The sequence below is a fragment of the Oncorhynchus tshawytscha genome, linkage group LG12 (genome assembly GCF_018296145.1).
Source record: "Oncorhynchus tshawytscha isolate Ot180627B linkage group LG12, Otsh_v2.0, whole genome shotgun sequence".
NCBI lineage: Eukaryota > Metazoa > Chordata > Actinopteri > Salmoniformes > Salmonidae > Oncorhynchus > Oncorhynchus tshawytscha.
This window is the reverse complement of record NC_056440.1, coordinates 73,770,496-73,798,412: the sequence shown is the minus strand read 5'-3', so window position 1 is coordinate 73,798,412 and position 27,917 is coordinate 73,770,496. Positions and strand designations below refer to the sequence as shown.

Here is a 27,917-nt window from a genome sequence, read left to right as displayed (position 1 = left end):
TTCAGTTATTACCAGCTGGTGTAACCAACCTTACCTAATAACTGGCAAAACACAGGTCAAATGGCTCTTTAGGTCATAGTATACAGTAGGTCATGGTCATTTTGTTGTGCCTGTCTGTTAGCATGATGCCTGACTGCCCTGCAGTGTGTTACATAAGGTAAGCCTAGAGGCGAAAGAAACGCACACCAATTTAGGCGAGGTACTGGCTAGTAGAGTAGAACACATGAAAAATGAAAGTAGAGCCGCACAGTCTAGGAGCTCAGATGCAATAATGTAATAACCTAATATCCAACGTTTAGACAGACAAGCTGTCTTCATCAGGGTATAATGACAAACACTGCGGCGTGACTAGTTTATATGGTGTCAAAGGGCACACACAGGTGTCTGCAATCATGGCCGGGTGTGGCCTGATATCATTGGTTAATTCTGATATATTAAAATAGCATACAAAAAACATAAATGGATAGCATACAATCATAGATACAATTTGGCTACATAAGCCTACAAACATTTACAATGAACAGCAAAATCACAATAATCACAAGAATGGCTTCAGATCAAAGTCTACGTTGAGACCGAAGGGAGCAAGGGTCTTTAAATTAAGATCCAGGCAGCCTCTCGTTTTAACAATAAATTGTCCAGGTCACCCCCTCTCCTAGGGAGGGTGACATGTTCAATGACAGTATAACGTAAGGATGAAATCGAGTGGTTTGCTTCCAAAAAGTAGGCCGCAACTGGGTAAGTCGAGTTTTTGCACCAAATGGTGCTACGATGCTCCGAGATTCATACTTTTAATTTGCGCTTTGTTTTACCCACATAATTTAAAGATAAATAACTGCCTTAGTGGAGCACGTGATAACACCTTTGATTGCATAAGGTAAACTTTTCTGAATTGAACCTATACCACCAGGGAAACTATCACCTGAGTCATGTAACCAAGATGTCGTTGTAGCAACCTGGACGCAGGAAGTAGAACTTAAGAAACTCTCTGATGGTAACTACAAGAGGCAGTGCAGCTCAGTTCAGTTCTGGAGGTGACCTGCATCTATACTGACAGTGACATTCTGGAAAAGGGCTCCCGAGTGGTGCAGTGGTCTAAGACACTGCATCTCAATGCAAGAGGCGTCACTGCAGTACCTGGTTTGAATCCAGGCTGCATCAAATCTGGTCGTGATTCGGAGTCCCATAGGGCGGCGCACAATTGGCCCAGCGTCGCCCGGGTTTGGCTGGGGTAAGTCGTCCTTGTAAATAAGAATTTGTTCTTAACTTACTTGCCTAGTTAAATTAAGGTTACATTTTTATTTTTTCTATTTAAAAAATCAGATTGATGCCCGTGCCTTGTAGAATCAGGACCGGTGCCAAGACTGGGACTGTCACAACATGCAGTACCTCAACTGTCAATTTATACAGCCGTCTAGGTTTCGGCAGCCAGTGCTAGTGAATTAAAGTATTATGTGTAAGTATTACCAAACAATAACCACCCCACCCCTCCCTCTGTACAGGTAGAAAGGGTGAGCTGCTGCAGCAGGCACGCCAGCAGGGCAGGTTACATCATCGCAGTCACCGTACCCGAAGCCCAATTAGTTTGTCTGTCATGTGATACCCCAGAGACTGCAGCAGAGTGAGCCTCAGCCTTACTACTGTACCAGACCTGGGTTGAAATAGTATTTGAAATATTTCTGTTACTTAACTTGTGCTTGATTGAGCTTGACTAGATCAGTGAATCCAATAATAATAAATGCCATTTAGCAGACGGTTTTATCCAAAGTGACTTACAGTCATGCATGCATACATTTTACGTATGGGTGGTCCCGGGAATCGAACCCACTACCCTGACATTACAAGTGCCATGCTCTACCAACTGAGCTACAAAGGACACGGTCCAAACCCTGTCCACCTACAACTCCACTCCAGGCAGGCTGAAGAAAAGGCTCCCAAGTATTTTGAAAGGGTTTAAATACTATTTGATCTGAGGTCTGTTACAGAACCTATGTAGCGCCACATTCCTGACCCAGGGCTCCCGTTCTGTTATCCAGTTGACAACCAGAGCAGAGCCAGGCAGCGGGTGAATATTTTATGCTCAGGGGACAGGGATCCTTTGTGTGGTGACTGAAGCGGGGCGGACGGCATCATGGGCCATGACCAGTGGTGTGTAACCCAACAATGCCCCGGCTTGGACTGTGTGTTTTCATAACCCAACAATGCCCCGGCTTGGACTGTGTGTTTTCATAACCCAACAATGCCCCGGCTTGGACTGTGTGTTTTCATAACCCAACAATGCCCCGGCTTGGACTGTGTGTTTTCATAACCCAACAATGCCCCGGCTTGGACTGTGTGTTTTCATAACCCAACAATGCCCCGGCTTGGACTGTGTGTTTTCATAACCCAACAATGCCCCGGCTTGGACTGTGTGTTTTCATAACCCAACAATGCCCCGGCTTGGACTGTGTGTTTTCATAACCCAACAAATGTTTTCATAACCCAACAATGCCCCGGCTTGGACTGTGTGTTTTCATAACCCAACAATAACCCTGTTTATAAGAGCCAGAAGGTGGCTTGTCATTCCAGTCCACTCCCTCAGGATCATCTTTTAGTTGGGGTTTTAATGGAACTATACACTGATACCCACAACAACCCCAATGTAATACTCTTCTAATTGAAGTGACCTTTAAAAATGTGGACGAGAGGAAGACCACAGTTTGGTGTCCAGAACCGCTAATTTCTTTTATTTTTGGTTATTGGTTTTTGGTTATTTTTGGTTATTTTGACGCAAATGTTGTTGACCATTTGTTCCATATAGCATAGTTTCTAAAAAAACTATGCTAACTCTCATCTCAGGGCGAGTTATACAGACGGGGTCCTGTTCCTCCATCAGAGCTAATGCTGAACCATTTCAACTGCAACCTCTCATTCTACCCCACCATGTGTGACGATGCATAATTTAGCTATCAGAATGTTGAACCCAGGCAGGTCTAGTGGTGTTGTCCTTGTTTACTAAACAGAACTTCCTCATTGTTTCTCTGCTGATGCTCTGTTTCCCCCTTTAACACTGTGGGACCAAGAGGCTGTCCTGTTATATTGACTCTGTTTCATGTCCCCTTTAACACTGTGGGACCAAGAGGCTGTCCTGTTATATTAACTCTGTTTCATGTCCCCTTTAACACTGTGGGACCAAGAGGCTGTCCTGTTATATTGACCAAGAGGCCCTGTTTGACACACCGTCCCCTTTAACACTGTGGGACCAAGAGGCTGTCCTGTTATATTGACACTCTGTTTCATGTCCCCTTTAACACTGTGGGACCAAGAGGCTGTCCTGTTATATTGACACTCTGTTTCATGTCCCCTTTAACACTGTGGGACCAAGAGGCTGTCCTGTTATATTGACACACTGTTTCATGTCCCCTTTAACACTGTGGCACCAAGAGGCTGTCCTGTTATATTGACACTCTGTTTCATGTCCCCTTTAACACTGTGGGACCAAGAGGCTGTCCTGTTATATTGACTCTGTTTCATTTATCCTTTAACACTGTGGGACCAAGAGGCTGTCCTGTTATATTGACTCTGTTTCATTTATCCTTTAACACTGTGGCACCAAGAGGCTGTCCTGTTATATTGACACTCTGTTTCATGTCCCCTTTAACACTGTGGGACCAAGAGGCTGTCCTGTTATATTGACTCTGTTTCATGTCCCCTTTAACACTGTGGGACCAAGAGGCTGTCCTGTTATATTGACTCTGTTTCCCCCTTTAACACTGTGGGACCAAGAGGCTGTCCTGTTATATTTGTTTTCACAGAAACACTGTTGTTTTGATTACAACCTGAACACCTGCCTTACTGATACAGGCCCAAGACACAATGTGCTGCTAGAGTATTTACAAAAAGTTTCAGGTAAGAAGTGCTGATCTTGGACCAGCTCCCCACCGGTCCAGAAAATCATATTCATTATGAATTCTCTATGTAAAAGACTAAACTGATCCTATATCAGCAGTCGTACTCTGAGTGAATATACAGTAGGCCCTGGTGAATAGGGGTGAGTCATCAAGGGTCAGTCACTAGGCTAACAACAGACTGACTAACAGCCTTTTCCCCTCCAGGTGCAGGTCTGTAACTAAGCCTATAGTCCCTAGCCATAGGAGGACATTGGTCCCTCAGTGTCTACAGTGTGTCACTGCATCCTTCTGCTCTGATGGCACCAGTCTTCCTGTGGGGTCCACTGACTCAGGTGATGGGACTCGTGATGTCCTCAACTGACGCCATGACTGCCATCTGGCCGTGGTGTGGGCAGCTTCCTTTTGTGACTGTTGTGTTTGTTGTCTATATCAAGACACACACACACTCTCACACGAACTCACACGTACACCCCCCTCCAGAAAAACAAGAGCATGCCACTGGGAAGGGGTCCATGGTTGGAAAATGAAGCCCGAGTCCTACCCTTGCCCACGACATTCAGGCCCTACCCTACTCATGTCCACAACGTTCAGGCGCTACCCTACCCATGTCCACGACGTTCAGGCTCTACCCTACCCATGTCCACAACGTTCAGGCTCTGCACTACCCATGTCCACAACGTTCAGGCCCTACCCTACCCATGCCCACCATGTTCACACCCTACCCTACCCAGGCCCTTTCTCCATGAGCTGCTCATCTCTGTCTGGTCCCCTGCTCCATCCCTGCACTGTGCTGCAGCCGCTCTCTGCAACGGCCCAGCTTGGGCTGCTCATGAGACGTGGTAGAGCTGTTAGCTAGCAACTTTTGGTCACTCTAAACTCCTAAAAAACTTACAGAGTATTATTATTTTCAGTGAAATAATCTATCCTGTTGACTTGGACAATGTTCTGGTTTTATATTTTCTAAGACGTTCTGACACCATGTTATGATGGTAAGATATGACTGTACAGAGACACTGCACTGCAGAGCAGGAGGGAGCCCGGCCCGTACCCTGGTTGATGAAAAAGCAGGCCTTAACCTGAAGTATAATGTTGGGGCCCTTCAGACTCGGGTCGGGTATCAGAGCTACTGTAGGTAGATGTAGCGCAGGGGAGGGGCAGTGGTGTAGTGGACGGTAAAAACAGTTTACTCACCTTTTGCGGAAAAATGCATTGAAAGTACAGGAAGCGTGACTTTTCTCACTACGACCGGCGATCAGAGTTAACCCAACCTATTTTTTTTACCACTACCACTGCAGAAGGAGCAGGACAGACGGCGGGCGGGCAGACATGGGCATGTAGGTGTGTGCGTACGTGTCTCCCCCTCAGCCAATCAGCCTACATTATTCATGCTACAGTATCTGCTTTATGCTAATTTTACCAGTCCTGTTCCTGAAGCACTTCCTGGCTTGTCTCCCTATCATCTATCTATTTGTCTAGACTCTCTGTGACTGAGCCCTGTTTATATGGCAGAAGTCAGCCAGTCTTTGTCTGCTGTTTTCTCTTATCACAGTGGGCCACAGATGCAGTTATAATGGTAGAGGTTGTGTGCCAGAGGCAGGAAGCTGTTAAGATATCCTGGTTCTCCCACCACCTGAAAGGGAAGGGTGGACTTGTCTCTGTTTTCTGCTACTGTTAAGATTCATGCTTTTACTGCCGTATGTTGACTTGTTGCAAACCAAAGGAAAAGAAAGGCAGCTTTAAAGCATGCCTCTCTATAGGATGTGTACTTCACTGATAATGCTGCTCACCTAGTTTGAGCAACAGGCATTTGTTTGCTTGGGGGGCCTCATCTTAAATTAGTGGTTTTTATTTCATCCCCCGTATTGTTTAGTAGATTTGAAAGGTCGCTAGCTACAGGGTCTCCTTCCCATAACCCCAAGGGTCACCAGGTTATCAGGCAGGGCAGCGTCATTTACATGAGAGGAACATGCAAGACTAACTGATCTTATCCACACTGTGATCAACTGGCCACTGAACTGTTCCCTTGGGCATACATACACATACATATCCTACTATAGGTTAATGAGTAGTATAAGGGAAAGTCATAAATGTAGTCTCCTCAGTCTGTGTCTCCCCCCCCAAAATAAACCATAGAGTGCAACAGAAAGAAAGCCACAGGTCTGCATGTCATAACAGTCATCTTCTAACTTAAACCTACAGTAGCCAGACAAACAAAAGCAAAACAATGTGACACTGTTTACATGGCACTGTTTGGACAGAGGTGATTCATGCCACTGTGTTCTGTGTGGAATGCTGCTTATTCCAGTGGATACCACGCTAGGCTATGCTACGCTAAGCTGTTCTAATGTAAACAGCCTGGGTTACACCATGCTAAGCTAGGGCTACTCCTCCGAGGCTAGCCAAACTGCTGGGCAGGCAGACCATAATTGTCAGGCACACCTGTTGCTAGGGGATGGGTAAGTCCAAAGCCTCTGGCTTAGCAATCCATGTGCGTATTTAACCAGCCTAATTGTGCGCTTGCTGCTTCGACACAAAGAAAAGGCGATCCACAGTGTTACACAGTTGGGCCATGGATACAGACACACACACACACAGGTGTAGAACTTAGTGTGAAATGCTTAGTTACAAGTCCTTAACCTTTCTAGGGTAGGTGAGACTCTAATGTCCCTCCAGGCCACCATCCGGTGATACTGCAGAGCGCTAACATTCTAAATACACCATTTGTTATAGTGAACATTCTTGAAAATACATGTATCTTACATCATTTAAAAGATGAACGTCTTATTAATCCAGCCGCTGTGTCAGATTTCAAAAAGGTTTACTGCGAAAGCAAACCATTCGATTTTCTGAGGACAGCTCCTCGCACACACAAGTATTATTAGCGTCACGAAATTCAGAAATAACAATAAAATAAATCGCTTACCTTTGAAGATCTTCCTCTGGTGGCAATGCCAAGTGTCCTCTGTACACAGTGAATGTTGGTTTTGTTTGATAAAATCAATTTTTATAGCCTAACATGAAACATTTGTAAACCGCTTGCGTCGTGATTTCCGTCTCATTCAACTTTGGACGAAGCGTTCGTGGTAATTACACACTAAACAAACGTTAATCCAGTTATGGTTGGTTTCATTGCAATCCTCTGCTTGTTACTAACACAACCATACATGATGGTTCTTTTCCTGGGACGTATTGACCGAAACAAATCGATTTTGAAGACCCCAATCAATGACCTCATTGCGCACCAATGGTAGGATCGCTCTATCGTTGATTGACTGTATTTTGGCCCAATGACCACTGATCATCTTGAAATCTAGCTTGGAAGATAGCCAATGAGCTGAGGTAAACGGCAATATGTAGTGGTTATACGTTCGAAGACCAGCCTTTGTCGTTAACACTGGCGTAAAAGAGGTTCATTCGCCATTGCAAATCCTACTTGACAGAGCCACGAGTGTTACGCATAGCAGTACATAGTCAATAGCATTTTCAGCCAGTTTATATATTTAAATTATGGCATATAAATCAGGAAAAGCTAAATCAAAGTCTAGGTATACAGATTTAACCCAAATTATAGAGGAAATTGATAGAGAAAGCGAGACCGAGTTGCTTCAGCACCTTTTGTCCCCTCTACCTTTGTCCCTTCTGCTCCAGTGGTGTTCACCTGCCCAGATTCATCTCTGCAGGCATGAATGTGCCTCAGGGCAAAAGGGGCACAGTAGGGAGACGGCGTTGTGCCCTTTGTCACAGGAAATGCCCCATCACCTGCACCACCTGTTCAGTAAGCCTCTGCTTTACAGCAGAAAGAGACTGCTATGGGCCATGGCACCAGCAGCACAATATTGTGTAGAGGACTGAGGGTCTTCACAATATTGTAAATAGAAAATGTGTAAATAGTTACCCTTGTTATTTGTTTATGTTTAATTATTATTATTTATTTATTTTATTTTAAAATATTTTTATATATTTTTTTTTTGGGGGGTGTTAGAATAGCATTTATGTATTTTGTATATAGTTCTTTCCTTCAAAATGTATCACTGTACCAATTCGGCCACTTGGGTACATTTGTGTGGGACACCTGGGTGACGTCATGCTCAATGTCATGTAGCTCGCTCATTTTGGAAGTTATCTGTCTAAAACTTTGCATCCCCAGCATCCCATCTGTACGTTTGGCTGTTCTTGGTCATTTGAAAGATGATGCAGCAACAATAAAAAACAGAAAACGTATGTTTATTTCCTTGTATTTTCTTCTACCAGATCTATTGTGTGATATTCTCCTACTTTCAATTCACATTTCCACAAAATTCAGAGTGTTTCCTTTCAAATGATACCAAGAAAATGCATATCCTCGCTGTGTGGTAGCAGAGAGCACAGTCTATAACTTGGGTGACTGGTGCCTTTGAACATTTTTTGGCTCTTCCTCTGACACGCCTAGTATATAGGTCCTGAATGGCAGGAAGCTTGGCCCCAGTGATGTACTGGGCCGTACGCACTACCCTCTGTAGCGCCTTATGGTCAGATGCCGAGCAGTTGCCATGCTAGGCGGTGATGCAACCAGTCAGGATGCTCTCGATGGTGCAGCTGTAGAACTTTTTGAGGATCTGGGGACCCATGCCAAATGTTTTCAGTCTCCTGAGGGGCAAAAGGTGTTGTTGTGCCCTCTTTGCGACTGTCTTGATGTGTTTGGACCATGATAGTTAGTTGGTGATGTGGACACCAAGGAACTTGAAACTCTCGACCCGCTCCACTACAGTTTACACTTACAGTATTGTGTATTAGGTAAAAGGCTTCAGTAAACAAAAACACTAAATATTAAATGTTTTATATTGCAGCCCTTGCATTTAGTTTTTAACGTTCAGTCTTTTTAATAACTTTTAATAACTCTAAATGAGTCCATGAAAATGGGATTTGAAAGACAAGATGGGCTGAGGCTGTCCAAGAGCGCATTACGTTTCCCTCTCTGGCCACACAGAATGATTTTGATATATCACCAACCCTCTCTCTGACTACCGGCGACTGTGGATCTATTTCTATACAGCATAGCCAGCAGCTTTTGTCACATATAAAGCATGTGGCTTGTTGCGTTGTCACTTTTCTACACCAGTCCCCCTCTGCTCCACTGTGTGTAGTCTTTATTCCTCTGTGTTGTCACTTTTCTACACCAGTCCCCCTCTGCTCCACTGTGTGTAGTCTTTATTCCTCTGTGTTGTCACTTTTCTACACCAGTCCCTCTCTGCTCCACTGTGTGTAGTCTTTATTCCTCTGTGTTGTCACTTTTCTACACCAGTCCCCCTCTGCTCCACTGTGTGTAGTCTTTATTCCTCTGTGTTGTCACTTTTCTACACCAGTCCCCCTCTGCTCCACTGTGTGTAGTCTTTATTCCTCTGTGTTGTCACTTTTCTACACCAGTCCCTCTCTGCTCCACTGTGTGTAGTCTTTATTCCTCTGTGTTGTCACTTTTCTACACCAGTCCCTCTCTGCTCCACTGTGTGTAGTCTTTATTCCTCTGTGTTGTCACTTTTCTACACCAGTCCCCCTCTGCTCCACTGTGTGTAGTCTTTATTCCTCTGTGTTGTCACTTTTCTACACCAGTCCCCCTCTGCTCCACTGTGTAGTCTTTATTCCTCTGTGTTGTCACTTTTCTACACCAGTCCCTCTCTGCTCCACTGTGTAGTCTTTATTCCTCTGTGTTGTCACTTTTCTACACCAGTCCCCCTCTGCTCCACTGTGTGTAGTCTTTATTCCTCTGTGTTGTCACTTTTCTACACCAGTCCCCATCTGCTCCACTGTGTGTAGTCTTTATTCCTCTGTGTTGTCACTTTTCTACACCAGTCCCCCTCTGCTCCACTGTGTGTAGTCTTTATTCCTCTGTGTTGTCACTTTTCTACACCAGTCCCTCTCTGCTCCACTGTGTAGTCTTTATTCCTCTGTGTTGTCACTTTTCTACACCAGTCCCCCTCTGCTCCACTGTGTGTAGTCTTTATTCCTCTGTGTTGTCACTTTTCTACACCAGTCCCCCTCTGCTCCACTGTGTAGTCTTTATTCCTCTGTGTTGTCACTTTTCTACACCAGTCCCCCTCTGCTCCACTGTGTGTAGTCTTTATTCCTCTGTGTTGTCACTTTTCTACACCAGTCTCTCTCTGCTCCACTGTCTAGTCTTTATTCCTCTGTTGTCACTTTTCTACACCAGTCCCCCTCTGCTCCACTGTGTGTAGTCTTTATTCCTCTGTGTTGTTGTGGCATGACGTTGTTGACTCTTTCAATAGGCATGTATGGGTAATAAAGAGGGAGATGAGCAACTCTCTGCTCTGCAGTTTGCACTGTGTGAACCGACCGGAGCTGTTGTCCTGCCCCAGGCTCTATTTGATGTAAACATGATGTAGGCTGTGAGGCTCCACTCTCATTTGATGTAATCAGGGTTAGTGTGCAGTGAGACGGCAGGGAGAGGGTACTTGGTGGTGGGAGAGAGGGGGAGATGTTTATTGTTCATTTTATATGGTTTATTTCACTTGTATTTATGTTCTATTTCACTTGCTTTGACATTGTAACATATGTTTCCCATGCCAATAAAGCGCATTGCATTGAGAGAGAGAGATGGAGAAAAGGGGAGAGAGGGGGGATGGTAAAAAGAAGGGGGAAATAGCCTTCAGCTTCAAGCAGAGGTAAGGGGAGAGACGTGGGGAGGAAGAGAGGGATAAAAAAGGGGAAAGAGTCACTGAGCAGACCTGCAGAACCATATACTGGCTGAGCATACAGTAGACGTTGCTCTGTTCTGGTGTGTGTGCGTGTGTGTGTGTTGACCTTGTTTAAACAAACGGCCAAGCGGCTCTCTGGGCCCTGGTGTGCTGGGTACAAAGCAGGGCTGTGTGCGTGGGTGGGCCCTAAGCCGTGTCAGAGCAGAGACACCACTGAACGTCATGGCCCAGAAGCCGCCCATGACCTTGACCACCGTTGTTGCCGCTCCAACATATATCTCTCTCTCTCTCTCTCACACTCTCTCTCTCACACTCGCACTCACACTAAGAGCTGTAGTTTACACCAGTGTGAGAATGCACTCATATACACACACTCATAGACACATGCACAGAGCCTTGCCATGGCAACACCAGAGAAACACAGGGAAACAACTTGGCAGAGGCATGCGCCTAAAGAACGTGTTGTGTTACAGTAGAGAGGGAGGGAGAGGGTCCGAGCTGAAGGGGGTGTGGAGCGAGGGGAGGAGGGAGGGAGGGTAGGAGCTGAAGGGGGTGAGGAGCGAGGGGAGGAGGGAGGGAGGGTCGGAGCTGAAGGGGTGTGGAGCGAGGGGAAAGGAGAGGGAGGGAGAGGGTCGGAGCTGAAGGGGTGTGGAGCGAGGGGAGGAGGGAGAGAGGGTCAGAGCTGAAGGGGTGAGGAGCGAGGGGAGGAGGGAGGGAGGGTCGGAGCTGAAGGGGGTGTGGAGCGAGGGGAAAGGAGAGGGAGGGAGAGGGTCGGAGCTGAAGGGGGTGTGGAGCGAGGGGAGGAGGGAGGGAGGGTCAGAGCTGAAGGGGGTGAGGAGCGAGGGGAGGAGGGAGGGAGGGTCGGAGCTGAAGGGGGTGAGGAGCGAGGGGAGGAGGGAGGGAGGGTCGGAGCTGAAGGGGGTGTGGAGCGAGGGGAAAGGAGAGGGAGGGAGGGGGTCGGAGCTGAAGGGGGTGGGGTGAGGGGAGAGGGTCGGAGCTGAAGGGGTGGGGAGCGAGGGGGGGAAGGGGGGAGGGAGAGGGTCGGAGCTGAAGGGGGGTGAGAGGGGGGGGAGGGAGGGTCGGAGCTGAAGGGGGTGAGGAGAGGGAGGGAGGGTCGGAGCTGAAGGGGGGTGAGGAGCAAGGGGAAAGGAGAGGGAGGGAGAGGGTCGGAGCTGAAGGGGGTGAGGAGCAAGGGGAAAGGAGGGAGGGAGAGGGTCGGAGCTGAAGGGGGTGTGGAGCGAGGGGAGGAGGGAGGGAGGGTCAGAGCTGAAGGGGGTGAGGAGCGAGGGGAGGAGGGAGGGAGGGTCGGAGCTGAAAGGGGTGTGGAGCGAGGGGAAAGGAGAGGGAGGGAGAGGGTCGGAGCTGAAGGGGGGAGGAGGGTGAGGGGAGAGGGTCGGAGCTGAAGGGGTGGGGGGAGGGGGGAGGGAGGGTCGGAGCTGAAGGGGGTGAGAGCGGGGGGGGAGGGAGGGTCGGAGCTGAAGGTTGGGTGAGGGGAGGAGGGAGGGGAGGGTCGGAGCTGAAGGGGGTGAGGAGCAAGGGGAAAGGAGAGGGAGGGAGGGTCGGAGCTGAAGGGGGTGAGGAGGAGGGGGAGAGGGTCGGAGCTGAAGGGGGTGGGAGAGCGAGGGGAAAGGGGAGAGCGGTAGAGGGTCGGAGCTGAAGGGGGTGTGGAGGAGAGGGAGGAGCGAGGGAAAGGGGAGGGAGGTAGAGGGTCGGAGCTGAAGGGGGTGTGGAGGAGAGGTGAGGAGCGAGGGAAAGGGGAGGGAGGTAGAGGGTCGGCGCTGAAGGGGGGGTGGGGGGGGAGAGGGTCGGAGCTGAAGGGGGTGAGGAGCAAGGGGAAAGGAGAGGGAGGGAGAGGGTCGGAGCTGAAGGGGGTGAGGAGCGAGGGGAGGAGGGTGGGAGAGGGTCGGAGCTGAAGGGGTGAGGAGCGAGGGGAAAGGGGAGAGAGGTAGGGTCGGAGCTGAAGGGGGTGTGGAGGAGAGGTGAGGAGCGAGGAAAGGGGTTGGAGGTAGATCGGTCGGAGCTGAAGGGGGTGAGGAGGGAGAGGGTCGGAGCTGAAGGGGGTGAGGGGAGAGAGGTAGAGGGTCAGAGCTAAAGGGGTGTGGAGGAGATGGAGGAGCGAGGGAAAGGGGTTGGAGGTAGAGGGTCGGAGCTGAAGGGGGTGAGGAGGGAGAGGGTCGGAGCTGAAGGGGGTGAGGGGAGAGAGGTAGAGGGTCAGAGCTAAAGGGGGTGTGGAGGAGATGTGAGGAGCGAGGGAAAGGGGAGGGAGGTAGAGCGTCGGAGCTGAAGGGGGTGTGGAGGAGAGGTTCGGAGCTGAAGGGGGTGAGGAGCGAGGGGAGGAGGGAGGGAGGGTCTGAGCTGAAGGGGGTGAGGATCGAGGGGGAGGAGGGAGGAGGGAGGGAGAGGGTCGGAGCTGAAGGGGGTTTGGAGCGAGGGGAAAGAGGAGGGAGGTAGAGGGTCGGAGCTGAAGGGGGTGAGGAGCGAGGGGAAAGGAGAGAGGGAGGGAGGGTCGGAGCTGAAGGGGGTGAGGAGCGAGGGGAAAGGGGAGGGAGGTAGAGGGTCGGAGCTGAAGGGGGTGTGGAGGAGAGGTGAGGAGCGAGGGGAGGGGGAGAGGGTCGGAGCTGAAGGGGGTGAGGAGGAGAGGTGAGGAGCGAGGAAAGGGGAGGGAGGTAGAGGGTCGGAGGGAGGGAGGGTCGGAGCTGAAGGGGTGTGGAGCGAGGGGAAAGGGGAGGGAGGGAGGGCCGGAGCTGAAGGGGGTGAGGAGCGAGGGAGGGAGAGGGAGGAGCGAGGGGGTAGGAGGGTCGGAGCTGAAGGGGGTGTGGAGCTAGGGGAAAGGGGAGGGAGGGAGGGCCGGAGCTGAAGGGGGGAGGAGCGAGGGAGGGAGGGAGGAGCGAGGTAGGAGGGTCAGAGCTGAAGGGGTGTGGAGCTAGGGGAAAGGGGGAGGGAGGGAGGGGGAGCTGAAGGGGGTGAGGAGCGAGGGGAAAGGTGAGGGAGGAAGAGGGTCGGAGCTGAAGGGGGTGAGGAGCGAGGGGAAAGGGAGGGAGGTAGAGGGTCGGAGCTGAAGGGGGTGTGGAGGAGAGGTGAGGAGCGAGGGAGGGGGTAGAGGGTCGGAGCTGAAGGGGGTGAGGAGGAGAGGTGAGGAGCGAGGGAAAGGGGAGGGAGGTAGAGGGTCGGAGGGAGGGAGGGTCGGAGCTGAAGGGGGTGGGAGCGAGGGGAAAGGGGAGGGAGGGAGGGCCGGAGCTGAAGGGGGTGAGGAGCGAGGGAGGGAGGGGAGGAGCGAGGGTAGGAGGGTCGGAGCTGAAGGGGTGTGGAGCTAGGGGAAAGGGGAGGGAGGGAGAGGGTCGGAGCTGAAGGGGGTGAGGAGCGAGAGGAGAGGGAGGGTCGGAGCTGAAGGAGGTGTGGAGCGAGGGGGAGGAGGGAGGGTCGGAGCTGAAGGGGGTTTGGAGTGAGGGGAGGTAGGGAGAGGGTCAGAGCTGAAGCAGTTGATGAGCGAGGGGAGGAGGGAGGGAGGGTCGGAGCTGAAGGGAGGAGGGGAGAGGGAGGGAGAGGGTCGGACCTGAAGGGGGTGAGGAGCGAGGGGAAAGGGGAGAGAGGTAGAGGGTCGGAGCTGAAAGGGGTGTGGAGAGAGGGGAAAGGAGAGAGCGGGGAGGGTCGGAGCTGAAGGGGGTGTGGGGAGGAGGGAGGGAGTGAGAGGGTCGGAGCTGAAGGGGGTGAGGAGCGAGGGGAGAGGAGAGGGAGGGAGAGGGTCGGAGCTGAAGGGGGTGAGGAGCGATGGGGAAAGGGAGAGCGGTAGAGGGTCGGAGCTGAAGGGGGTGAGGAGCGGGGGGAGGGTAGAGGGTCGGAGCTGAAGGGGGTGTGGAGCGAGGGGAAAGGAAAGAGAGGGAGGGTCGGAGCTGAAGGGGTGTGGGGAGGGGAGGGAGTGAGAGGGTCGGAGCTGAAGGGGGGTGAGGGGAGAGGGAGGGAGAGGGTCGGAGCTGAAGGGGGTGAGGAGCAAGGGGAAAGGAGAGGGAGGGAGAGGGTCGGAGCTGAAGGGGGTGAGGAGTGAGGGGGAGGGAGGGAGAGGGTCGGAGCTGAAGGGTGAGGAGCAGGGGGAGGGAGGGTCAGAGCTGAAGGGGGTGAGGGGAGAGGGAGGGAGAGGGTCGGAGCTGAAGGGGGTGAGGAGTGAGGGGAGAGGGTCGGAGCTGAAGGGGTGGGGAGCGAGGGGAAAGGGGAGAGCAATAGAGGGTCGGAGCTGAAGGGGTGTGGAGGAGAGGTGAGGAGCGAGGGAAAGGGGAGGGAGGTAGAGGGTCGGAGCTGAAGGGGATGTGGAGGAGAGGTGAGGAGCGAGGGAAAGGGGAGGGAGGTAGAGGGTCGGAGCTGAAGGGGATGTGGAGGAGAGGTGAGGAGCGAGGGAAAGGGGAGAGAGGTAGAGGGTCGGAGCTGAATGGGGTGTGGAGGAGAGGTGAGGAGCGAGGGAAAGGAGAGGGAGGGAGAGGGTCGGAGCTGAAGGGGGTGAGGAGCAGGGGGAGGGAGGGTCAGAGCTGAAGGGGGTGAGGGGAGAGGGAGGGAGAGGGTCGGAGCTGAAGGGGTGAGGAGTGAGGGGAGAGGGTCGGAGCTGAAGGGGGTGAGGAGGGAGAGGGTCGGAGCTGAAGGGGATGAGGAGTGAGGGGAGAGAGGTAGAGGGTCAGAGCTGAAGGGGGTGTGGAGGAGAGGTGAGGAGCGAGGGAAAGGGGAGGGAGGTAGAGGGTCGGCGCTGAAGGGGGTGAGGAGCGAGGGAAAGGGAGGTAGAGGGTCGGAGCTGAAGGGGGTGAGGAGCGAGGGGAGGAGGGAGGGAGGGAGGGTCGGAGCTGAAGGGGTTTGGAGCGAGGGGAAAGGGGAGGGAGGGAGAGGGTCGGAGCTGAAGGGGGTGAGGAGCGAGGGGAAAGGGAGAGGGAGGGAGGGTCGGAGCTGAAGGGGGTGAGGAGCAAGGGGAGGGAGGTAGAGGGTCGGAGCTGAAGGGGGAGAGGAGCGAGGGGGAGGGAGGTAGAGGGTCGGAGCTGAAGGGGGTGTGGAGGTGAGGAGCGAGGGGGGGGGGGGGTAGAGGGTCGGAGCTGAAGGGGGTGAGGAGGAGAGGTGAGGAGCGAGGGAAAGGGGAGGGAGGTAGAGGGTCGGAGCTGAAAGGGGTGAGGAGAAAGGGGAGGGTGGATTTAGGCATGGTGAAACATGCCGCTCTCACTGTGAAGTTTGGCGGGCTACGCTTCTGTTGGTGATACGGCACCCAACCCAACCTAGCCCATCGCTAGCCCCAGCCTAGCCCCTGCCCAACCCAGCCCAACCCAACCAAGCCCCAACCCAACCTAGCCCCAGCCCAACCTAACCCAACCCAGCCCAGCCCTAGCCCCAGGCCAGACCTAGCCCCAGCCCAACCCAACCTAGCTCCAACCCAGCCCTAGCCCCAGCCCTAGCCACAGCCCAGGCCAGCCCTAGCCCCAGCCCAACCTAGCCCCAACCCAGCCCAACCCAACCCAACCCAGCCCTGGCCCTAGCCACAGCCCAGGCCAGCCCAACCCAACACATCCCTCAACATTTTTCAAAGGCTGTTTTAAATTTCTCCTTGTTGCATGTCACCCTCTTCTCCCTGGGCCCTGCCGGCCAGGCTGTTTTCTCTTCTAATACTGGATCAGTGGAACAGATGCCACAGAACCAAAATAAGCCTCTCTTTATTTAGACCTGAATCTGTAATGGTATCCAGCAGTTTTATATTTAGGTAACCTAGCAGGCAGCCTATGGTTGTGTTCCAAATGGCATTCTAGTCCCTACATAGCGACCTGCTTTCAACAAGAGCCCTGGTCGAAATAGTGCACTTACTGCAGTATGTATGGGATAGGGTGGCAGACATACATCCAGCAGCAGCAGTGCGGTGTGTGTCAGACATGTGACTGGTATTAATGTCAGCAGGTTTAATATGACTACTGACTGACGTGACCCATCAGATCTTATTGACCAGCTGGTCCCAGAGGATTTGAGGAGGTTAAGAAAGTGCAGAGACCACCCTCCTGTGGTATTTCACACCAACCATGTATTTGGTGGGGGATGTGAGGCGAGGAATGTGAAACAAGCAGGCAGAGGGTGCGTGTTTGTGTGTCTGTGTCTGTGTATGTGTGTGTGTGTGTGTGTGCATGCCTGACCAGCATCACCACCCTGGATGGTTCCGACCTTGAATATGTGGACATCTATAAGTACCTAGGTGTCTGGCTAGACTGTAAACTCTCCTTCCAGACTCATATCAAACATCTCCAATCGAAAATCAAATCAAGAGTCGGCTTTCTATTCCGCAACAAAGACTCCTTCACTCACGCCGCCAAACATACCCTAGTAAACCTGACTATCCTACCGATCCTCGACTTCGGCGATGTCATCTACAAAATTGCTTCCAACACTCTACTCAGCAAACTGGATGCAGTTTATCACAGTACCATCCGTTTTGTCACTAAAGCACCTTATACCACCCACCACTGTGACTTGTATGCTCTAGTCAGCTGGCCCTCGCTACATATTCGTCGCCAGACCCACTGGCTCCAGGTCATCTACAAGTCCATGCTAGGTAAAGCTCCGCCTTATCTCAGTTCACTGGTCACGATGGCAACACCCATCTGTAGCACACGCTCCAGCAGGTGTATCTCACTGATCATCCCTAAAGCCAACACCTCATTTGGCTGCCTTTCGTTCCAGTTCTCTGCTGCCTGTGACTGGAACGAATTGCAAAAATCGCTGAAGTTGGAGACTTTTATCTCCCTCACCAACTTCAAACATCTGCTATCTGAGCAGCTAACCTATCGCTGCAGCTGTACATAGTCTATCGCTAAATAGCCCACCCATTTTTACCTACCTCATCCCCATACTGTTTTTATTTATTTACTTTTCTGATCTTTTGCACACCAATATCTCTACCTGTACATGACCATCTGATCATTTATCACTCCAGTGTTAATCTGTAAAATTGTAATCATTCGCCTACCTCCTCATGCCTTTTGCACACAATGTATATAGACTCCCCTTTTGCTTCTACTGTGTTATTGACTTGTTAATTGTTTACTCCATGTGTAACTCTGTTGTCTGTTCACACTGCTATGCTTTATCTTGGCCAGGTCGCAGTTGCAAATGAGAACTTGTTCTCAACTAGCCTACCTGGTTAAATAAAGATGAAATAAATTTTAAAAATGTGTCTACTCTGCCTGTGTCTACGTGTGTGTGTCTACTCTGCCTGTGTGTGTCTACATGTGTGTGTGTGTCTGCGTGTGTCTACTCTGCCTGTGTCTAGGTGTGTGTGTCTGCGTGTGTCTACTCTGCCTGTGTCTACGTGTGTGTGTGTGTGTGTGTGTGTGTGTGTGTGTGTCTGCGTGTGTCTACTCTGCCTGTGTCTGTGTGTGTGTGTGTGTCTACTCTGCCTGTGTCTACTGTGTGTGTGTGTGTCTACTCTGCCTGTGTCTACGTGTGTGTGTGTGCGTGTGTCTACTCTGCCTGTGTCTACGTGTGTGTGTCTACTCTGCCTGTGTCTACGTGTGTGTGTGTGTGCGTGTGTGTCTACTCTGCCTGTGTCTACGTGTGTGTGTGTGTGTGTGTGTCTACTCTGCCTGTGTCTACATGTGTGTGTCTGCGTGTGTCTACTCTGCCTGTGTCTACGTGTGTGTGTCTGCGTGTGTCTACTGTGCCTGTGTCTACGTGTGTGTGAGTGTGTGTCTACTCTGCCTGTGTCTACATGTGTGTGTCTGCGTGTGTCTTCTCTGCCTGTGTCTACGTGTGTGTGTGTGTGTGTGTGTCTACTCTGCCTGTGTCTACGTGTGTGTGTGTGTGTGTCTACTCTGCCTGTGTCTACGTGTGTGTGTGTGCGTGTGTCTACTCTGCCTGTGTCTAAGTGTGTGTGTGTGTGTGTGTCTACTCTGCCTGTGTCTACATGTGTGTCTGCGTGTGTCTACTCTGCCTGTGTCTACGTGTGTGTGTGTGTGTGTGTCTACTCTGCCTGTGTCTACATGTGTGTGTCTGCGTGTGTCTACTCTGCCTGTGTCTACGTGTGTGTGTGTGTCTATTCTGCCTGTGTCTACGTGTGTGTGTGTGTGTCTACTCTGCCTGTGTCTACGTGTGTGTGTGTGTGCGTGTGTCTACTCTGCCTGTGTCTACGTGTGTGTGTGTGTGTGTGTCTACTCTGCCTGTGTCTACGTGTGTGTGTGTGTGTGTGTGCGTGTGTGTCTACTCTGCCTGTGTCTACATGTGTGTGTGTGTGTGTGTGTGTGTGTGCGTGTGTACTCTGCCTGTGTCTACGTGTGTGTGTGTGTGTGTCTGCGTGTGTCTACTCTGCCTGTGTCTACGTGTGTGTGTGTGTGCGTGTGTGTCTACTCTGCCTGTGTCTACGTGTGTGTGTGTGTGCGTGTGTCTACTCTGCCTGTGTCTACGTGTGTGTGTGTCTGCGTGTGTCTACTCTGCCTGTGTCTACGTGTGTGTGTGTGTGTCTGCGTGTGTCTACTCTGCCTGTGTCTACATGTGTGTCTGAATGTGTCTACTCTGCCTGTGTCTACATGTGTGTGTGTGTGTATCTGCGTGTGTCTAGTCTGCCTGTGTCTACATGTGTGTCTACTCTGCGTGTGTCTACTCTGTGTCTACGTGTGTGTGTGTGTGTGCGCGCGTGTGTGTCTACTCTGCCTGTGTCTACGTGTGTGTGTGTGTGTGTGTGTGTGTCTACTCTGCCTGTGTCTACGTGTGTGTGCGTGTGTCTACTCTGCCTGTGTCTACATGTGTGTGTGTCTGCGTGTGTCTACTCTGCCTGTGTCTACGTGTGTGTCTGCGTGTGTCAACTCTGCCTGTGTCTACGTGTGTGTGTCTGTGTGTGTCTACTCTGCCTGTGTCTACGTGTGTGTGTGTGTGTGTCTACTCTGCCTGTGTCTACGTGTGTGTGCGTGTGTCTACTCTGCCTGTGTCTACATGTGTGTGTGTCTGCGTGTGTCTACTCTGCCTGTGTCTACGTGTGTGTCTGCGTGTGTCAACTCTGCCTGTGTCTACGTGTGTGTGTCTGTGTGTGTCTACTCTGCCTGTGTCTACGTGTGTGTGTCTGCGTGTGTCTACTCTGCCTGTGTCTACGTGTGTCTGCGTGTGTCTGCGTGTGTCTACTCTGCCTGTGTCTACGTGTGTGTCTGCATGTGTCAACTCTCTGCCTGTGTCTACGTGTGCGCGCGTGTGTGTGTCTACTCTGCCTGTGTCTACGTGTGTGTGTGTGTGTGTCTACTCTGCCTGTGTCTACGTGTGTGTGCGTGTGTCTACTCTGCCTGTGTCTACATGTGTGTGTGTCTGCGTGTGTCTACTCTGCCTGTGTCTACGTGTGTGTCTGCGTGTGTCAACTCTGCCTGTGTCTACGTGTGTGTGTCTGTGTGTGTCTACTCTGCCTGTGTCTACGTGTGTGTGTCTGCGTGTGTCTACTCTGCCTGTGTCTACGTGTGTGTCTGCGTGTGTCTACTCTGCCTGTGTCTACCTGTGTCTACTCTGCCTGTGTCTACGTGTGTGTGTCTGCGTGTGTCTACTCTGCCTGTGTCTACGTGTGTGTGTCTACTCTGCCTGTGCGTACGTGTGTGTGTGTGTGTGTGTCAACTCTGCCTGTGTCTACGTGTGTGTCTACTCTGCCTGTGTCTACGTGTGTGTGTGTGTGTGTGTGTGTCTACTCTGCCTGTGTCTACGTGTGTGTGTGTGTGTGCGTGTGTGTCTACTCTGCCTGTGTCTACGTGTGTGTGTGTGTCTACTCTGCCTGTGTCTACATGTGTGTGTCTGCGTGTGTCTACTCTGCCTGTGTGTGTGTGTGTGTGTGTGTGTGTGTGTGTGTGTGTGTGTGCGTGTGTCTACTCTGCCTGTGTCTACGTGTGTGTGTCTGCGTGTGTCTACTGTGCCTGTGTCTACGTGTGTGTGTGTGTCTGTGTGTCTAGTCTGCCTGTGTCTACATGTGTGTCTACTGCCTGTGTCTACGTGTGTCTACTCTGTGTGTGTGTGTGTGTGTGTGTGTGCGCGCGTGTGTGTGTCTACTCTGCCTGTGTCTACGTGTGTGTGTGTGTGTGTCTACTCTGCCTGTGTCTACGTGTGTGTGCGTGTGTCTACTCTGCCTGTGTCTACATGTGTGTGTGTGTGCGTGTGTGTCTACTCTGCCTGTGTCTACGTGTGTGTGTGTGTGTGTGTGCGTGTGTACTCTGCCTGTGTCTACGTGTGTGTGTGTGTCTGCGTGTGTCTACTCTGCCTGTGTCTACGTGTGTGTGTGTGTGCGTGTGTGTCTACTCTGCCTGTGTCTACGTGTGTGTGTGTGTGTGTGTGTGTGTGTGCGTGTGTCTACTCTGCCTGTGTCTACGTGTGTGTGTGTCTGCGTGTGTCTACTCTGCCTGTGTCTACGTGTGTGTGTGTGTCTGCGTGTGTCTACTCTGCCTGTGTCTACATGTGTGTCTGAATGTGTCTACTCTGCCTGTGTCTACATGTGTGTGTGTGTGTGTATCTGCGTGTGTCTAGTCTGCCTGTGTCTACATGTGTGTCTACTCTGCGTGTGTCTACTCTGTGTCTACGTGTGTGTGTGTGTGTGTGTGTGTGTGCGCGCGTGTGTGTCTACTCTGCCTGTGTCTACGTGTGTGTGTGTGTGTGTCTACTCTGCCTGTGTCTACGTGTGTGTGCGTGTGTCTTCTCTGCCTATGTCTACATGTGTGTGTGTCTGCGTGTGTCTACTCTGCCTGTGTCTACGTGTGTGTCTGCGTGTGTCAACTCTGCCTGTGTCTACGTGTGTGTGTCTGCGTGTGTCTACTCTGCCTGTGTCTACGTGTGTGTCTGCGTGTGTCTACTCTGCCTGTGTCTACCTGTGTGTCTGCGTGTGTCTACTGTGTGCCTGTGTCTACGTGTGTGTCTGCGTGTGTCTACTCTGCCTGTGTCTACGTGTGTGTGTCTACTCTGCCTGTGCGTACGTGTGTGTGTGTGTGTCAACTCTGCCTGTGTCTACGTGTGTGTCTACTCTCTGCCTGTGTCTGTGTGTGTGTGTGTGTGTCTACTCTGCCTGTGTCTACGTGTGTGTGTGCGTGTGTGTCTACTCTGCCTGTGTCTACGTGTGTGTGTGTGTGTGTGTGTGTCTACTCTGCCTGTGTCTACTGTGTGTGTGTGTCTGCGTGTGTCTACTCTGCTGTGTGTGTGTGTGTGTGTGTGTGTGTGTGTGTGTGTGTCTGCGTGTGTCTACTCTGCCTGTGTCTACGTGTGTGTGTCTGCGTGTGTCTACTGTGCCTGTGTCTACGTGTGTGTGTGGCTACTCTGCCTGTGTCTACATGTGTGTGTCTGCGTGTGTCTTCTCTGCCTGTGTCTACGTGTGTGTGTGTGTGTGTGTCTACTCTGCCTGTGTCTACTCTGCCTGTGTCTGTGTGTGTGTGTGTCTACTCTGCCTGTGTCTACGTGTGTGTGCGTGTGTCTACTCTGCCTGTGTCTAAGTGTGTGTGTGTGTGTCTACTCTGCCTGTGTCTACATGTGTGTGTCTGCGTGTGTCTACTCTGCCTGCCTGTGTCTACTGTGTGTGTGTGTGTGTGTGTCTACTCTGCCTGTGTCTACATGTGTGTGTCTGCGTGTGTCTACTCTGCCTGTGTCTACGTGTGTGTGTGTGTGTCTACTCTGCCTGTGTCTACGTGTGTGTGTGTGTCTACTCTGTCCTGCCTCTGCCTGTGTCTACGTGTGTGTGTGTGTGTGTGTCTACTCTGCCTGTGTCTACGTGTGTGTGTGTGTGTGTGTGTGTGTGTCTACTCTGCCTGTGTCTACGTGTGTGTGTGTGCGTGTGTGTCTACTGCCTGTGCCTGTGTCTACGTGTGTGTGTGTGTGTGTGTGTGCGTGTGTGTGTACTCTGCCTGTGTCTACGTGTGTGTGTGTGTCTGCGTGTGTCTACTCTGCCTGTGTCTACGTGTGTGTGTGTGTGTGTGCGTGTGTGTCTACTCTGCCTGTGTCTACGTGTGTGTGTGTGTCTGTGTGTGTCTACTCTGCCTGTGTCTACGTGTGTGTGTGTGTGTCTGCTACTCTGCCTGTGTCTACTCTGCCTGTGTCTACATGTGTGTCTGAATGTGTCTACTCTGCCTGTGTCTACATGTGTGTGTGTGTGTGTGTCTGCGTGTGTCTACTCTGCCTGTGTCTGCCTGTGTCTACATGTGTGTCTACTCTGCGTGTGTCTACTCTGTGTCTACGTGTGTGTGTGTGTGCGCGCGTGTGTGTGTCTACTCTGCCTGTGTCTATGTGTGTGTGTGTGTGTGTCTACTCTGCCTGTGTCTACGTGTGTGTGCGTGTGTCTACTCTGCCTGTGTCTACATGTGTGTGTGTCTGCGTGTGTCTACTCTGCCTGTGTCTACGTGTGTGTCTGCGTGTGTCAACTCTGCCTGTGTCTACGTGTGTGTGTCTGTGTGTGTCTACTCTGCCTGTGTCTACGTGTGTGTGTCTGCGTGTGTCTACTCTGCCTGTGTCTACGTGTGTGTCTGCGTGTGTCTACTCTGCCTGTGTCTACCTGTGTCTACTCTGCCTGTGTCTACGTGTGTGTCTGCGTGTGTCTACTCTGCCTGTGTCTACGTGTGTGTGTGTGTGTCTACTCTGCCTGTGTCTACCTGTGTCTACTCTGCCTGTGTCTACGTGTGTGTGTGTCTGCGTGTGTCTACTCTGCCTGTGTCTACGTGTGTGTCTACGTGTCTGCGTGTGTCTACTCTGCCTGTGTCGTGTGTCTACTCTGCCTGTGTCTACCTGTGTCTACTCTGCCTGTGTCTGTCTACGTGTGTGTGTGTGTCTGCGTGTGTCTACTCTGCCTGTGTCTACGTGTGTGTGTCTGCGTGTGTCTACTCTGCCTGTGTCTGTGTGTGTGTGTGTGCGTGTGTCTACTCTGCCTGTGTCTACGTGTGTGTGTGTGTGTGTGTGTCAACTCTGCCTGTGTCTACGTGTGTGTGTGTGCGTGTGTCTGCCTCTGCCTGTGTCTACGTGTGTGTGTGTGTCTACTCTGCCTGTGTCTACGTGTGTGTGTGTGCGTGTGTGTCTACTCTGCCTGTGTCTACGTGTGTGTGTGTGTGTCTACTCTGCCTGTGTGTGTGTCTACTCTGCCTGTGTCTACGTGTGTGTGTGTGTGCGTGTGTCTACTCTGCCTGTGTCTACGTGTGTGTGTGCGTGTGTCTACTCTGCCTGTGTCTACTGTGTGTGTGTCTGCCTGTGTCTACGTGTGCCTGTGCGTGTGTCTGCGTGTGTCTACTCTGCCTGTGTCTACATGTGTGTCTGAATGTGTCTAGTCTGCCTGTGTCCACATGTGTGTCTACATGTGTGTCTGCGTGTGTCTACTCTGTGTCTACTGTGTGTGTGTGTGTGTGTGTGTGTGTGTGTGTGTGTGTGCCTGTGTGTGTGTGCGCGTGTGTCTACTCTGCCTGTGTCTACGTGTGTGTGTGTGTGTGTGTCTACTCTGCCTGTGTCTACGTGTGTGTCTGCGTGTGTCTACTCTGCCTGTGTCTACGTGTGTGTCTGCGTGTGTCTACTCTGCCTGTGTCCACGTGTGTGTGTCTGCGTGTGTCTACTCTGCCTGTGTCTATGTGTGTGTCTGCGTGTGTCTACTCTGCCTGTGTCTACGTGTGTGTCTGCGTGTGTCTACTCTGCCTGTGTCTACGTGTCTACTCTGCCTGTGTCTACTCTGCCTGTGTCTACGTGTGTCTACTCTGCGTCTGCGTGTGTCTACTCTGCCTGTGTCTACGTGTGTGTGTCTACTCTGCCTGTGTCTACGTGTTTGTCTGCGTGTGTCTACTCTGCCTGTGTCTACGTGTGTGTCTGCGTGTGTCTACTCTGCCTGTGTCTACGTGTGTGTGTCTACTCTGCCTGTGCGTACGTGTGTGTCTGCGTGTGTCTACTCTGCCTGTGTCTACGTGTGTGTGTCTACTCTGCCTGTGCGTACGTGTGTGTCTGCGTGTGTCTACTCTGCCTGTGTCTACGTGTGTGTGTCTACTCTGCCTGTGTCTACGTGTGTGTGTCTACTCTGCCTGTGCGTACGTGTGTGTGTGTCTGTATTTTTTGCTTATTTGCCCTCGCATGTGTTATGTTTACATAACACTTTACACATTACAGTATTTGGAAAGGTGTATGTTGGGACTGAAAAATGGAAATTGCAAAGAAAATAGTTATTTTGGAAGTAGTTTTAAATGTCAGAGGTTGTTAAATTAGCCATCTCTGTCTTCTGTTTCTGTTCTGTTTAACCGTGTGGTGTTGACTCACTGGGAGTGCTGATGCAGGGCTTTTTCTTCTCTACAGTCAGGCCCTAAACAGTTTTACCTGCCATATTATTTCATTTGGAGCAGCCCACATCTGCTGAGTTTGTTTGATAACATAATGACTCGCTACCAGACCTGGGCCTCGTGTTATAGACTAGAGACCGAGAAAGGCCTTGGTGTAGTGGGTCTTTACAGAAACTTCTACTCCAGACCTGGGCCTTGTGTTATAGACTAGAGACCGAGAAAGGCCTTGGTGTAGTGGGTCTTTACAGAAACCTCTACTCCAGACCTGGGCCTTGTGTTATAGACTAGAGACTGAGAGAGGCCTTGGTGTAGTGGGTCTTTACAGAAACCTCTACTCCAGACCTGGGCCTTGTGTTATAGACTAGAGACTGAGAGAGGCCTTGGTGTAGTGGGTCTTTACAGAAACTTCTACTCCAGACCTGGGCCTCGTGTTATAGACTAGAGACTGAGAGAGGCCTTGGTGTAGTAGGTCTTTACAGAAACCTCTACTCCAGACCTGGGCCTCGTGTTATAGACTAGAGACTGAGAGAGGCCTTGGTGTAGTGGGTCTTTACAGAAACCTCTACTCCAGACCTGGGCCTTGTGTTATAGACTAGAGACTGAGAGAGGCCTTGGTGTAGTAGGTCTTTACAGAAACCTCTACTCCAGACCTGGGCCTCGTGTTATAGACTAGAGACTGAGAGAGGCCTTGGTGTAGTAGGTCTTTACAGAAACTTCTACTCCAGGATGAACTGCAGGTGTTCAAAGTATTTTATGTGAACAGAGTATTTTGTTTAGAGACGCGAAAAGTACCTCAGCACGAAACATGGTTTCACAAAACAATAACAATACTTGATTTCTGACCACGTTTTGTGCTCTAGTGCTTGTCACGTCCCTTCCTCTCTCTCTCTCTCTTTCACCCCCCCCGCGCTCTCACAGTTTCACACCCACACAGAAACATAAAGTCGCTATATGGTGTCTGGAACACACATGGTGTGCTGTGAATAAACATTACAACGCCACACACTCACAGATTTACACACACGCACACAGTCAGTCAGTCAGTCAGTACTCACTTCCATAGTCCGCTTGCCATATCTATACTAGTAATAACAGACTGTAAAGCACCTCATAAAGCCATGCCTAATGACTTTGAGCTTTTTGAAAGTAGACTTAAGATTTTGTTTACGATCACAGGTAATTGTAATGATAATTATCACTAGTTAGCTAGACACATGCAGACACACACACACATTGATGTATTTCATGTTGATGGGGTTCTCTAGGGATTGAGGATGACCCCATAATAGGGGGATATTATACAGGAAGTAATGTTGATCGTATAAACAACTTTCAGCACATCTAAATATATTCAAGTGCCAAAATGAAGACAAGCTTTTTTGACATTTGGAGTTGCAGTCAGAGTCTGCACATCCATTGTCTCAGAGATTCGTTGCACTCTATTTCTTATGAGACTTTACCTTTCTGCTCGACTCACCTGGTACCCTACAAAGACTAACCCTGTAGGGACAATATTAATACCACTATAACAGCTGTGTTTCTGTATTCAGGTAGGGTTAAATCAATGGTTGTTGTCCTATTTGCAGATCAAAGAGACCATTATAGTGCACATCTCTTCCTCTGTTTAAAAGCTCTGAAGGACTAATCCATTACTAGGCTGAACTGTTCACCAACCCTGTCCGCTCAGCTGGGTGCCAATGTGTTGTGGATGCAACAGGCCCTATCCCTGACTCTGGCCTTGTTTCGACGGGCGAAATGGCACCGCCTCTGAGGCTGATCGCCCGATGTGTGTGTGTGTGTCACAGTGTGAGACAAGGATGTGACCTCGCACGCTTCGCCCCGCCCCGCTTCTTAGCGTAGTCAGGGAGGAGTCAGATTGTCTCCTAGGTATCAGCCTGTAGCCCGTAGGTCCAACAGGAGCAGGCTTAGAGGGCACACACACTTCCAAGACATCCAGCTAGGAATGATTTCAGGGGGCTTTCCCTGTCACTTTAAGTTCTATCCTAAGCCTGTGTGTGCCCCTCTGCCAGGTGCTCTTTACTCCATTGTTCTAATGCATGCAATATCAAAATGCTTTGGTTTTTGTTCATTAAAGCAGTGGCTGCATTTGATTAGTAAGCACCCAGTACTTCAGCATGAACAATGCATTGCGGAACTGTAAATTCTAACTGAGACAAATTGTCCAGTACAATTGGAAGTAGGCCTACTTAGCTTAGCTGTAAGCATGTGTTGAAAGGTTGAATCAAGAATGAAGTCCAAATGGAACAGAACAGGTACTGTAAAGGTCTCCATGTGTTGAAAGGTTAAGAATCAAGAATGAAGTCCAAATGGAACAGAACAGGTCTAATCACCCATACTGTAAAGGTCTCCATGTGTTGAAAGGTTAAGAATCAAGAATCAAGTCCAAATGGAACAGAACAGGTCTAATCACCCATACTGTAAAGGTCTCCATGTGTTGAAAGGTTAAGAATCAAGAATCAAGTCCAAATGGAACAGAACAGGTCTAATCACCCATACTGTAAAGGTCTCCATGTGTTGAAAGGTTAAGAATCAAGAATGAAGTCCAAATGGAACAGAACAGGTCTAATCACCCATACTGTAAAGGTCTCCATGTGTTGCTGGTGCTTTCCTAGATGTGCCTGCCTGTATAAATAGGCGGAGCTGCAAAGCAGAGAGGAGAGTGACCTAACCTGGTTGAGTTGAGCCTGGCAGGGCTGCAGTGGGCAGCTGCTGGGCCTGCTTTTACATTTTTTTGCCATCCACCCTGAAGATGAATTAACCAGCCAGACCAGACCAGCCGGGCCTTGTAACCTGTAACTAGGCCTATGAGGAACCAGGTCATCATAAACCCTGCCCCCTTTCTCTCTCTCTCTCTCTCTCACACACACACATACACAGAGGTTAGAGGTCAGGGAGAGGGGGTAGGCTGGGTTCACTGCGTTAACAAAGCCCCTGACCAGCATCGTCTTGCAAGACTGTGTGTCCCGGCTACCTCACCTCCCTACCCCTATTCAGAACACTGAGGCTTTATGCTCCTTAGAGCCCTGCTCCCGTCTTCAGCGTTATAGTAGTAGAGGTGTAGAGGTCTTTACCAC

The 27,917-nt window shown here is 50.9% G+C and overlaps 1 protein-coding gene across 4 annotated transcripts in view; it reads left to right on the top strand.

Moving 5' to 3' along the window:
• LOC112237386 (nuclear factor of activated T-cells, cytoplasmic 3) overlaps positions 1 to 27,917 on the top strand; it is a 100,581-nt gene that overhangs the window by 30,761 nt on the left and 41,903 nt on the right. The gene's annotated exons all lie outside the window — the stretch shown is intronic.